At 40.4% G+C, this 10,635-nt stretch overlaps 1 protein-coding gene across 3 annotated transcripts in view; it reads left to right on the top strand.

The window, feature by feature from the left end:
* Positions 1–5,188: 5,188 nt before the first annotated feature.
* The window catches only part of ddr1 (discoidin domain receptor tyrosine kinase 1), an 87,848-nt gene continuing 82,401 nt past the window's right edge, over positions 5,189–10,635 (top strand). For all 3 annotated transcript variants that reach the window (XM_088014163.1, XM_014987114.2, XM_088014164.1), the window contains exon 1: positions 5,189–5,540. The gene's annotated coding sequence lies outside the window, so the exon portion shown is untranslated. The remainder of the gene's footprint in view (positions 5,541–10,635) is intronic.

Genomic DNA, 10,635 nt, shown 5'->3' with positions numbered 1-10,635 from the left:
GCGGCTCTACACTGGTTCCCAACACTCTGCAAGCCTCGCATTCTGCAACTGATCTGTTGTCTGAATCCTGCGGCCCTGCACAGCTGTCAGACCACAACAGGAGGTGGAGAGGCAGCCGCAGAGCGACTGTGTGTTGTTCCTTTAAACTGAGCACTTCCATCTCTAATTCAGAGGGCTTGTGTTTCTGATGTCAGAGAGGTGATCAATTCAAGACGCATCTTCGCTCTGACAGGCAATATATCATCCGTCACCAACGCTAAATAAAAGCTTTTGATAAAAATGATAATTTTTTCCCGCTACGCGCAGCAACCTCTTCAAAACTAAAAGAAAAACTTTCCCAACTTTAAACAGTTTTCACTTATTGAAACCCCCTCTTTCTTCTTCTCCTTCGAATAGCATTGATGCTTCAGGTAACGCTTTCTTTTCTCGGCACTAAGCGGTCTGTCGTCATTGCAGCCTCATAAGTGCAGTACAACTTTTTCTCTTTTATTCCCTCCCCGTTCATTTCTCGCTGCGTGAATTCACTGTGTGAATTCCTCACAGGATCAGACCTGCTTTTTATGCTCCACTGGTTTTCACTCAGAGTTGAAGAGGGAGGAGAGGAGGAAGGAGGGGGGGGGAGCAGCATTAGCAACAAAGCAAAACTCGACAGAGAAACGGGAGAGTTGTGTGGAAAAAGACCCAAAATGAGAAATATCAAGAAAAAAAAAAAAGGATCCAGGCAAAAGCAGAAGTGAGGCGTAAACAAGAATAAGAGAGAGGGTAGAAGGAGAATAATGCAGGAAAAAAAAAGGTCATAATTTTTGCCAGGGGATTTGCAGTTGCCCAGACAACTAACAAAGCAGAGCCTGTTGGACGATGTGCACGACAAAAACGAGCTGAAAGGCAAAGGGGACGGCTTTTGGGAAAAGAATAACAGAGCCGGGAGTTACTGCACTCATCAACTGGACGAATTCTGGGAATCAGTTTCTTGCTGATGTCACCGAATAATCACCTTTTTCTCTGTTGCATCCCTTAATTCACAGATTAAGACATGCAGCTTCACATTTTAATTGCTGCAGTTTGAGAAGGAAAGAGCAAAGAAACAAGCGTTTGGTTTGCTGTAACCGTGAACTGAAAAGTGATGAGAGAACGTTAATGACATGCAGGGAGAGCAGAGGCTACGCCAGATGAAAATTCAGCACAACTCTTTTTATTTTTAAGCCAAAAGAAAAGTTGGAAACAGTGATGGAGATGGCGAGGGGGCGGAAGGGAGAGCGGCTGATGAAAACATGGCATCAGTGAAGCAGAAACAAGGGAAGGCAGATATCAAGTGTGCAAACTCTAAAACACTTCAGTCGACACACAAACATTAAATGTGTGCAAATCTATGTCTCTTTTCTAGATTATAGGACGCAGTCTTGTTAAATTTACCACATTAATCCATCATAATCTTAAAGAGACAATCAACCAGGATCTGCTCTGCAAATGTATTCATAAGAAATTACACCTTTTCTTCTTGCTACAACCAGAAACTGACATCTTTTATCTGATGGATCAATACAAAGTATAAATAAAGCACATAAATGTGAAATGGGTGAAAATGGTTTTCTAAACCTTTTACAAAGAAAAATCTGAAAAGTGTGGTGTGCATTTGTATTTAACCCTCCATAATCTGATACTGTCTGAGTGTCATTTTAGTTGGTGTATGTAAACTTCTGGTTTTCACTATACAGCTCTGGAAAAAATGAAGAGATGACTGCAAAATGATCAGTTTCTCTGATCATTTTATAGGTAAATGTTTGAGTAAAATGAGCTTTGTCATTTCATTCTATGAACTACTGACAACATGTCTCTGAAGTTACAAGTAGAAATTTAGTATTTATTTGCAGAAAATGAGAAATGGTCAAAATAACTAAAAAGATGCAGTGCTATCAGACCTCAAATAAAGCAAAGAAAACAAGTTGATGTTCATTTAGAAACAACAACACTGATGTTTTAACTCAGAAATCAATATTTGGTGGAATAACCAGGAGGTTTTCAATGGTTTTCACTGCAGTGGATTCTTCATTTTTTTTCCAGGTCTGAATCTAAGCTCTATGAAAGACTGACACGATGTATGGAGCATAACAGGAAGAGCAATCCTGCAGGACATCCTGTAAGAAGACTCGAGAGGTCAAGGTTCACCCTTCAGCAGAACAATAACCCTTAAAAGCACTCTAAAATCAAAGCATAATGATGTGTTAAAATGGCCCAGTCAAAGTCCAGCTCAATTAGATAATTGAAAGTCTTTGGCAAAACATGAAGATAAGTAATCACAAACTTTCTCCTTCCAGTTTGACTGAGATATTTTACAGTGAAGGGCGACATGAGCTACGATGCTCAGCAGTTTAAACTTCAAAAAACTCACAGATGTAATTTGTACAAACGCTGAAGTCGGACTTTTCATCTTGTTTCTCGTGATAAGATGACTGGTGTGTTAAACTTGTACGTGTGTTAAACCTGATTCCATCCTTCAAATGCGCGCCACAACAACAGGAGAGAAATTTTAAGTGTTAGTCGTAATCGATGTCAAGTCCTTTGACGTTTTCAGCTTCAGTCCGTTCTTGGGAAGGTTTAAAGAACAATTAGGAGCATTCAAGAAAAGATTACCATCTTTATCTCGAGAAAACCGCGTCTTCTCGTGAAAATGGGAGAAATCATCTCATTATCTCAACACAATGGTCATTGTTATTTCATAAAAACAACATAATTAAAAAAACAAGCAGGAATGGTCTCTGTTGGCTGGCGGCTCTAAAACATTTAACTCAGGTTTGAACAGATATGCATGCTGTACTTTTCAGATTTTTAATGTTTTCTGTCAAATTCATGTCTACGCTCTACTTTGTGTTGGTTTATCAAAACATCCAATGAGATACACAAAAGTTTCTAGTTTTAATACAACACTTTGTGAGTGTTAAATGACTGAACACTATAAAAATGGACTGTGTATTTTAATTCATTTTCTGTGAGATCTTATCGGTACAGAACTGGCAAGGAGTTATTTTCAAGATTTCACTGGACAAAGTGAACAAGTTTAAACACAAAACAGCAAAGAAAGCACAAAGTTTTTTAAGGAGTTCCCCTTCCTAGTTTATCCAAGGTGGAGCTCAGTCAGTAAATGACCTTTATTGTCCTGGTTGCTGATTGAGCTCCAGCTAAAGTTTCTCTCCTCCCTGCCAGACAAGCACCAACAAGCTCTCCACCTGCATTAAAGCCTCCTTTCTAGTCTGCTTCAGTCGGTCTTGTTCACTTTTGATGTTATGCAGCATAGAAATTCACACATGTGGCTCTTTTTAAACATGAAATCCCGTCTCAGCCCTGCGTTGCGTTGCCTCGGGGTCCCATATCAACAACTGGCCTGGCTGCAGCTCTGCTTTCCAACTAACCCTTCATTGTAAGTTATTATAGCCAAGAGGCCGTAATAGTATACAGTTACTCCACCAATACTCTGTAATAAAGTTGCCTTAAGAGATGAATACTGTCGTTGAGTACAGGGTCCACAATGAATGGGCCTGGCCAGATGCAGAGACTTTTACTACTGATTATTTAAACAGTTTAAAAGTTTATAAATCTACTTCAATGAGCAGCTGAAACAATTTCCTTTACATGCATCAGTTCTAGATCACATGACCCACGTTTAAATTGTACTGGTGCTGGACTGAAACTACACCAAATTGTTCTTGTTGTGTGAAAGCATGTTTAAGATCCTCTGTCTTTTACAACTGTCTTGGCATGCAGCTAGGTCTACAACCTTGGCACTATTTCAGCTCTTTACTTCTATGACTTCATATGTTTACAACTTATAGTACATGTATTATTAAAACAATTTACCCTTTCTTGGTTAGCTGTCTAGCTAAAGTTAGCTAATGCTAGCCAACAAGGTAATGTTAAAACATTAGCTAAAGTTTTCTGATTAGCGAATATTAGCTTAACTTCAGCATGTAAATAAAAATGTGCGCAATTTCTAAAATTAGCTATTGGTAACTAAAATGCCATCTAATTTGGTCATTCTTGAATTTCATCTGATTTTAACATATGCATTGCCACTGACATAGTACCTGAAATTAGCTTTTGGAAGCTAACGTTACAGTATTTGATAAAGTTCAGTATTTAGCAGCCATAATTTTACCATGTAAATGAATGTAATTTTGTTATTATAATGTTATTATTTTGTATTACAGGTGTTGCCATACTGCATATTTTGGTATGGAAACAAATACAGGGCCAGTCTCACTGATGTTGATACTGATAGAGATGCTTTTTATTTTAATAGTTTGATGCATCAAACTTTATGACACTGAGGTGTTTTGGTGATTTTTTTCCCTTTGAATTATATTGTCAAAACCTTAGAAAGAATTTGAACAAAGTTTAGAACTGTGTATAAAATGAACAAGATAAACAATAAACAAAATGATTCAAAACTAAAACAGGATTTCATAAGGGGGTATGCAGGTATCGAGCTCGTATCAATCTAATACAGATACAATACTATCTATATTATTGAGATAATATAGATACCAAGTTAAGATAAAATAATCTATTTTGTATTTAGTTGTGTTCTGTTCTATCTAGCCTTTGGATTTTGTTCTGATTTATTTGTGTTATTATTTCCCCTCTAGTTTGTAACCTTTGAGTCCTAGTTTAGGCTTCCTGTGTAAAATGTTTATCTTTTCTCAACATGCTAGCTGGTTCTCTTCCACAGTGAATCATTATTCCTCACCTGTATCTAATGTTATTCTCCACACCTTTCTCAGTGTTTATCCCTCTGGTTTCGCTGTTTTTTCTGGTTCCTTCTGTGAAATGATCCATTTCTCTGCCTGTTTCACTGTCCGATCTTAGTCTTGATGACCTTGTGAGTCCTGCAGGTTTAATTATTTTTCATGCTGATCCCAACATCCTGTCTGTTCGCTCTGGAAGAGGCGACCCCTCTTCATCCCACACTCCAGAATAACATGCACGTAAAGTTAATTGGTTACTCTAAATTACTCATTATAGTTGCCTTTCCTGCGCGCTTCTCTTCTGTTGTTTAGTACGTAACTCCCTCCCCCAGACGGCTCTGATTGGCTGAGCTGCATGCTGGAATATTCAATCAGACACCTTGCTTGCAGCTGTGATTGGACACAGCCGGTGCAGTTATGTAAATGAGCACCTGGCGGCGCCTGCTGGCCCGGCTGCGGAGCCCGGAGAGCAGGCGGTGTGACTGGGGCTCGCATTCAGAGAGCGATCAAGGAGCGGAGACCTTCCACGGTGCGCTCCTCCATGGTGTAGCTCATATATGGCCGTCCTTCTTTGTTGACAAGTCTTAAATATCTGTGTCTTTGGAGTGACAAGTGGAAGTCGACGCTTACAACAAGAACATTTGACTGTTGTCTGAGTTTTGGCTGAACTACAGACTTCGGACTCTTGGATTATTCTGAATTATTCTGGTGGACTCGTAGTTAAAGGCGTCGCTGTATAAATACAGCTTATCCCCAAAGTTTGGACCGGTGTTACGACACTCTTCTCCCTGTTTTTCTAAGGTAAGTGCAGATAAAACTCGCGTAATGCCATGCGCTTTCCTCCTTCTCTTTGCGTTTACACCATAATAAGCGACTATAATAATATTGCAGTGGATATTTCCAGCCTGCTGCCCGTGTGTTTGTCTGTGTGTCTGTCTTGGCTTGGCGTCTGTGAGTCTCGGTGTGATCTGGACATCGGCCACAGGCTCGTAGACGCGCGGATCAGCTCCCAGCAATGCGCGCCGTTTTATGCGCGTTTGTGCGGGGGGACGCATTTGGGGATCCAGCGACTGCGTAACAGAAATATTCCGACTGGGCGCATCATGGTGTTGACTTGTTGACCAGTCAGGATCTGGGGCATGTTTATATTTTAAGTCCTGACTTCACCTTAATCATTCAACACATGAGAATAATTTATTCTAAGCAAATCCCACTGAAGGGAACTTGGCGGACTTCGATTACGTTACGGCCACTAACTAGTTTCTTCATCAGGTTTAGCCAAATATAGCAAAATCTGTCTTATTAACTGTGCAAGCTCAAAGAAAAGCCTCCCCACAGCATGATGCTGCCACCTCCATGTTCCCTGGTACGGGATGGAGAGATTCGGATTAGTTTGCTGGCATAAAGCGGCGTGTTTTGCATGCATTTCTTCCTGCCAGTCGACTATAAGAAGTACATTTGTGTCGTGAACTGACTAATAAATGCAATGATTTTTTAAATTCTTTTGCTCATTAGATTACTTCATGGAGTCCTGTTCTCATAAATTACAAAGTCCAGACTTGTTGACTTTAACTCCCTCACTTTTAAATTGATTCTCTGTCATCATTTTCTGGAAGACTCAGTATTGATTGATAACTGTCATGCTTTCATTAATTTCTTTCACTCGCGCGCGCACACACACACACACACACACACACACACACACACACACACACACACACACAATAATTAACCCTGTGCCCTCCCAGCAGTGCAGGTGACCGGCTAGAAGACCACCAGCTTTGATTTCTCTCTCCTCCAGCTGGAGAGGAAAAGCTGACTCTTATCATATTGTTTATCATTTATCATGATGAATTCTTGTCATTATAAGAATTTTGATTTATTCTTGTCACAATAAATTCCCATTAATGATGTTTACAAACCCGTTAAACTGTCCCTGTTATCAAGATTCATAGTTTTACCATTTTCTCCACCATTTGTTGAAGGAAAGCATAAAAACAACCAATAAATTTGAAAATACAGTTACTTCTTTACACATTAATGGATGTTTTTTTAGCAGCATTGTTTGTGTTTGTGGGGCTATAATTGCCATGACTCAGTCACAGAGTTGACGAAAAAAGATGCATCATCACTTTTTATTGTTAAATAGTTCTGCAAAAATATTGTGATAAAACTTTAAGTCTTGGTCAACGGAGCCAAACCCGAAGCCACCCGGTGCCGTGTTGATCAAGAAAATACTTCAGATTCTGAAGAAACGGCTCCAACAGGATATTTTCTGTGGTTTGAGTCGTTGGGAGAGGGCAGCAACAGTGAAATGATTGTTCTCTCTTATTCTGAGAGCAGAACTGTGTAAATAAATCACAAGGTTGTGCTCAAAAACTGTGTGCTTTGACTTGAGGGGCAAGGTTAAAACACGGGAGGCGTTGCTTTCTCCTCAGCGAAATGAAGGTAGCCCGACGGCGGCGTTAAAACAATCCGTTCAGCGGGTGGTCACCTGTCCCAGCGCATGCACTCTGCAACATGTCGATGTTTTGGCTGCAGGTCACTGAGCAGGCAATTCAGAGGAGTTGCACCATTGTTAAATTGTTTGGAAGAGGAGGAGGAGGGAGGAGGTGGGGTGTCTTTGCTTTTCACAAGCAGAGGCTGTAAAATGCTTTCTTTTTTTTCCCCCTGCTCCTCGTCCCTCCTTCTTTGCCTCTGGAGCGACGGCGGAGGCATAAAGAGAGGAGGAACTGGAAGTGTGATGCACAGTTCCTCCCAGCCAGCACATGTCTGCTGGATCTCTGTCTAATGGGCATCTGGCTGCTAATTCTTCCACTGTGTCCCACGAGAGCCATTGGCCCCGTGAAGCTACTTTTTTATCAGCTGCGTGGCCCGAAGGGACCAGGAATAGTTAAAATAGTTGGACAGACCAGCTGTGTGAGTATAAGACCTGAAGGACAGCTTCTTCTTTTTATTAATTTGTCTCTGTCTCCGCAGTTTTGGGACAAAGTGACATGAATTGGTTTGTGTGATTGTGATGAAGGATGGCCTGTACTTTGGGAGTGGCTGTTTGCTTCTGTGTTGATTTATCAGCGAAGTGAAGACTCAGCAAGAGGAGTCTTAGGAAAATTATCTCTTAATGTCAAGTTAGAATTAAGGTAAAGTTGCAATCAGGCATGAAAAGACGTTATTATCGTCTATTGTTGCAAAAGCCTTTATTCAAAAAAGAAAAACAATTATTTCTAATGCTATTATTGAGGTGATATAAGACATTAATCACCTTAATGTCTCGTCTGTTGGATTTATGTTTTAGTTTTATATCTTTGTTCTGGTTTAGATCATGCATAATAAGTTTCACCATGAAATTTCTTTATTTAAATTTAGTTTTTTAGTCAGGTAACCTCAAAATCCTACTTTTACTATTTGGATTGTTTTTACATATAATTTGTTCATTTATTAACCTACTTATTTTTGATTTAATATTTAAAATGCTGTCAGTTTGATGTCGATTGTTGCTACAGTATTAATAAGGTCAATCTAATTACTGTTTACTGTCCTAGTGATGCGTAAACGTATGGAACAATGTGAAATAATCATCCAGCCGCTGTAACACACTAAACTTGGTAACGGTTTGAGTAAATGTGCTCGTTGCAAACCTTTTTGTCAAGTTGCTGCTGATACTAAGCAGGTTAATTAGTCTCTTTTGCCTTGAGTGCAGCCTGCAGTCGGCTGCTGAGTAGAGAAACTCCTTGTTTCTCACCAGCTGCAGATTTAAAATGGTCCGAATGCGAGTGTTTGGATCTTCTGGTTAGATCGGACACATTTCCAAACATCTGAATTTCTTTCTTTTTGTAAGAAGTCGTAGCCTGCCTTAAGCCAGCTGACAGGCAGTACGGTGCTACAAGCTGAGGAGTGTTTTCAGAATGAAAGCAACAGGAACTTGTGACCCAGACTGTGTGCGTGTTTATTTCTTCTGTGAATTGGCGCTTTATAAATAAACTGAATTGGATTAAATTGAAATCTGTAAATTTACAAACAAAATTGAGAAAAAGTGGTAAAGACTTAACTAGCCCAAAGATTTATGAGTTTTCTCCTGATTTAAATGAGTTAGAAAATGAATCTTTGTTATTGCTGCCTTTAGCTTCACACAATGCACTTAAAGTAGATTTCAGAGGGGCACGTTTTCCTCTTTGTGCTCTAGCTCCCCCTAGAGGCAGGCCGTGGAAGACCCCGCTCATGCGTAAACCAAGTAGTGCTGTGACCCAAACTCTAGTTCTTCCAGTCAAAATATAAAAATAAATCCAGTAACTCCGGTGTTTTTCCTGTCAAGCTTTGAATCCGCAGCATTTTAAATCCCTGGTTTGCCTCAGTGTGGGTCTCTGGCCCATTCAGACTTAAGTTATTGTTGCTTTTGAAAGCACAGCGATTCATTCAAACAGAAGAGGGGCTGATGTTGTTCTGGTTTTAGTCTGGTTAATCAGTGACCTGAGTTCAGTTTGTTGTCTGGGTCTTTGTTCTGATTTCGCTCCTCCCTTCACGACTCGCTTCTGTTTGAAAAGACTTTCAGCAGGTGAATGGAGAGCCTGCAGCAGCTTTGAATTTGTGTCCGTTGAGTCATTGTGTGGACCCTATGCGATAATTGAGCCACATGTTTTGCACAGTTGCCTGATCTTTATGGCTAACGGTCTAATGTGGCTGATAACTCACACGAGAGAACACGGTGATAACGGGTGTTTTCAATCCATACGAGCAGGTTTTTTCTGCGTCTCCTCTGGCGGCGGTCGTGTGTTAATCAGAAAGTCTGCTGCTGCTCATAATTGGCTCCCGACAGGCTGAGCAGGAAGGCCGGTGGAGGAATTCATTCAAGTCTAAGGAAGCAGCACCACCACTATTCTTTCACACTCTTCAGCCGCCTCTTTAATGGGAAAGAAAACCAATTGAAGACACAACTCAGCTGGCCACCATGACACCAAGTCTAGACTGTTCAGTTGAGTTTGGAGGAAATGTGGCTGCATGCATGTCAGAAACGCAGTAAAACAGATTAATGAGTGGTTGGACTTTAAGTGAGATGTGGGTGCAGCTGGGCAACAAATCGATATATATTGTGATAGACCTGTGATCAGTATCAATACATCTGATAGAATATTTTTTAAAATCTGGATCCAGAACCGCACAGCATTCTGGGAGATTTAGTCAGAGGAAAAGTTTTAACCTCTCATAGCCAGCTAAGCTACGCTGGTGGCATCAACTAACTAACTAACTCACTCACTATTTGGTTACCTAGCAACAACCTGCTGAGCAAATTGTGGTTACCTAGCAACAACTTGTTGAGTAATTGGCGCAGCAGTAGTTTAAGTAAAGGCTTAAAAATAAAAAAGTGTGGGGTGTGCTGTGGTGGCGCAGGGGCTAAGCACAACCCACATATGGAGGCCTTAGTCCTTCAATGCAGCTGTCGCAGGTTCGATTCTCGGCCTTGGCAAACTTTGCTGCATGTCTTCCCCCTTCTCTCATTACCCACCTTCCTGTCAATTAACTATCAAATAAAGGCCACTAGAGCCAAATAAATAAATTAATAAAAAGTGTGGAGTGAAAAGTATAAATAAAACAGGAAAAATAACACCTCCAGTTTGGCAATATTTCTGATATTTAAAACAAAATCAATTGCCTATTGACTGATACGAAACGCTGGTGTCTTGATAACATTTTTCAGTCGAATCGTCCAGCCCCAGATCTTTGATATCCCTGAGCTTCAGTTGTTTTTAAGTTTTCACATCTACAGACTCTTCGTCATCCTCTCACTCCTTCCCAGTACTTTTCATCACCTGGTGTATATTTTCCTGAAATTCTGATTTTCTCTACCTCTGAGCACAGATTTCCCACCCTTCACCTTCTATCCTCTTTAAATCAGCATTAG

This window comes from Poecilia mexicana, unplaced genomic scaffold (genome assembly GCF_051168715.1).
Source record: "Poecilia mexicana isolate PSO_F unplaced genomic scaffold, ASM5116871v1 scaffold_16, whole genome shotgun sequence".
Lineage (NCBI taxonomy): Eukaryota > Metazoa > Chordata > Actinopteri > Cyprinodontiformes > Poeciliidae > Poecilia > Poecilia mexicana.
The sequence above is the reverse complement of the archived record's forward strand: the minus strand, read 5'-3'. Positions and strand labels throughout refer to the sequence as shown.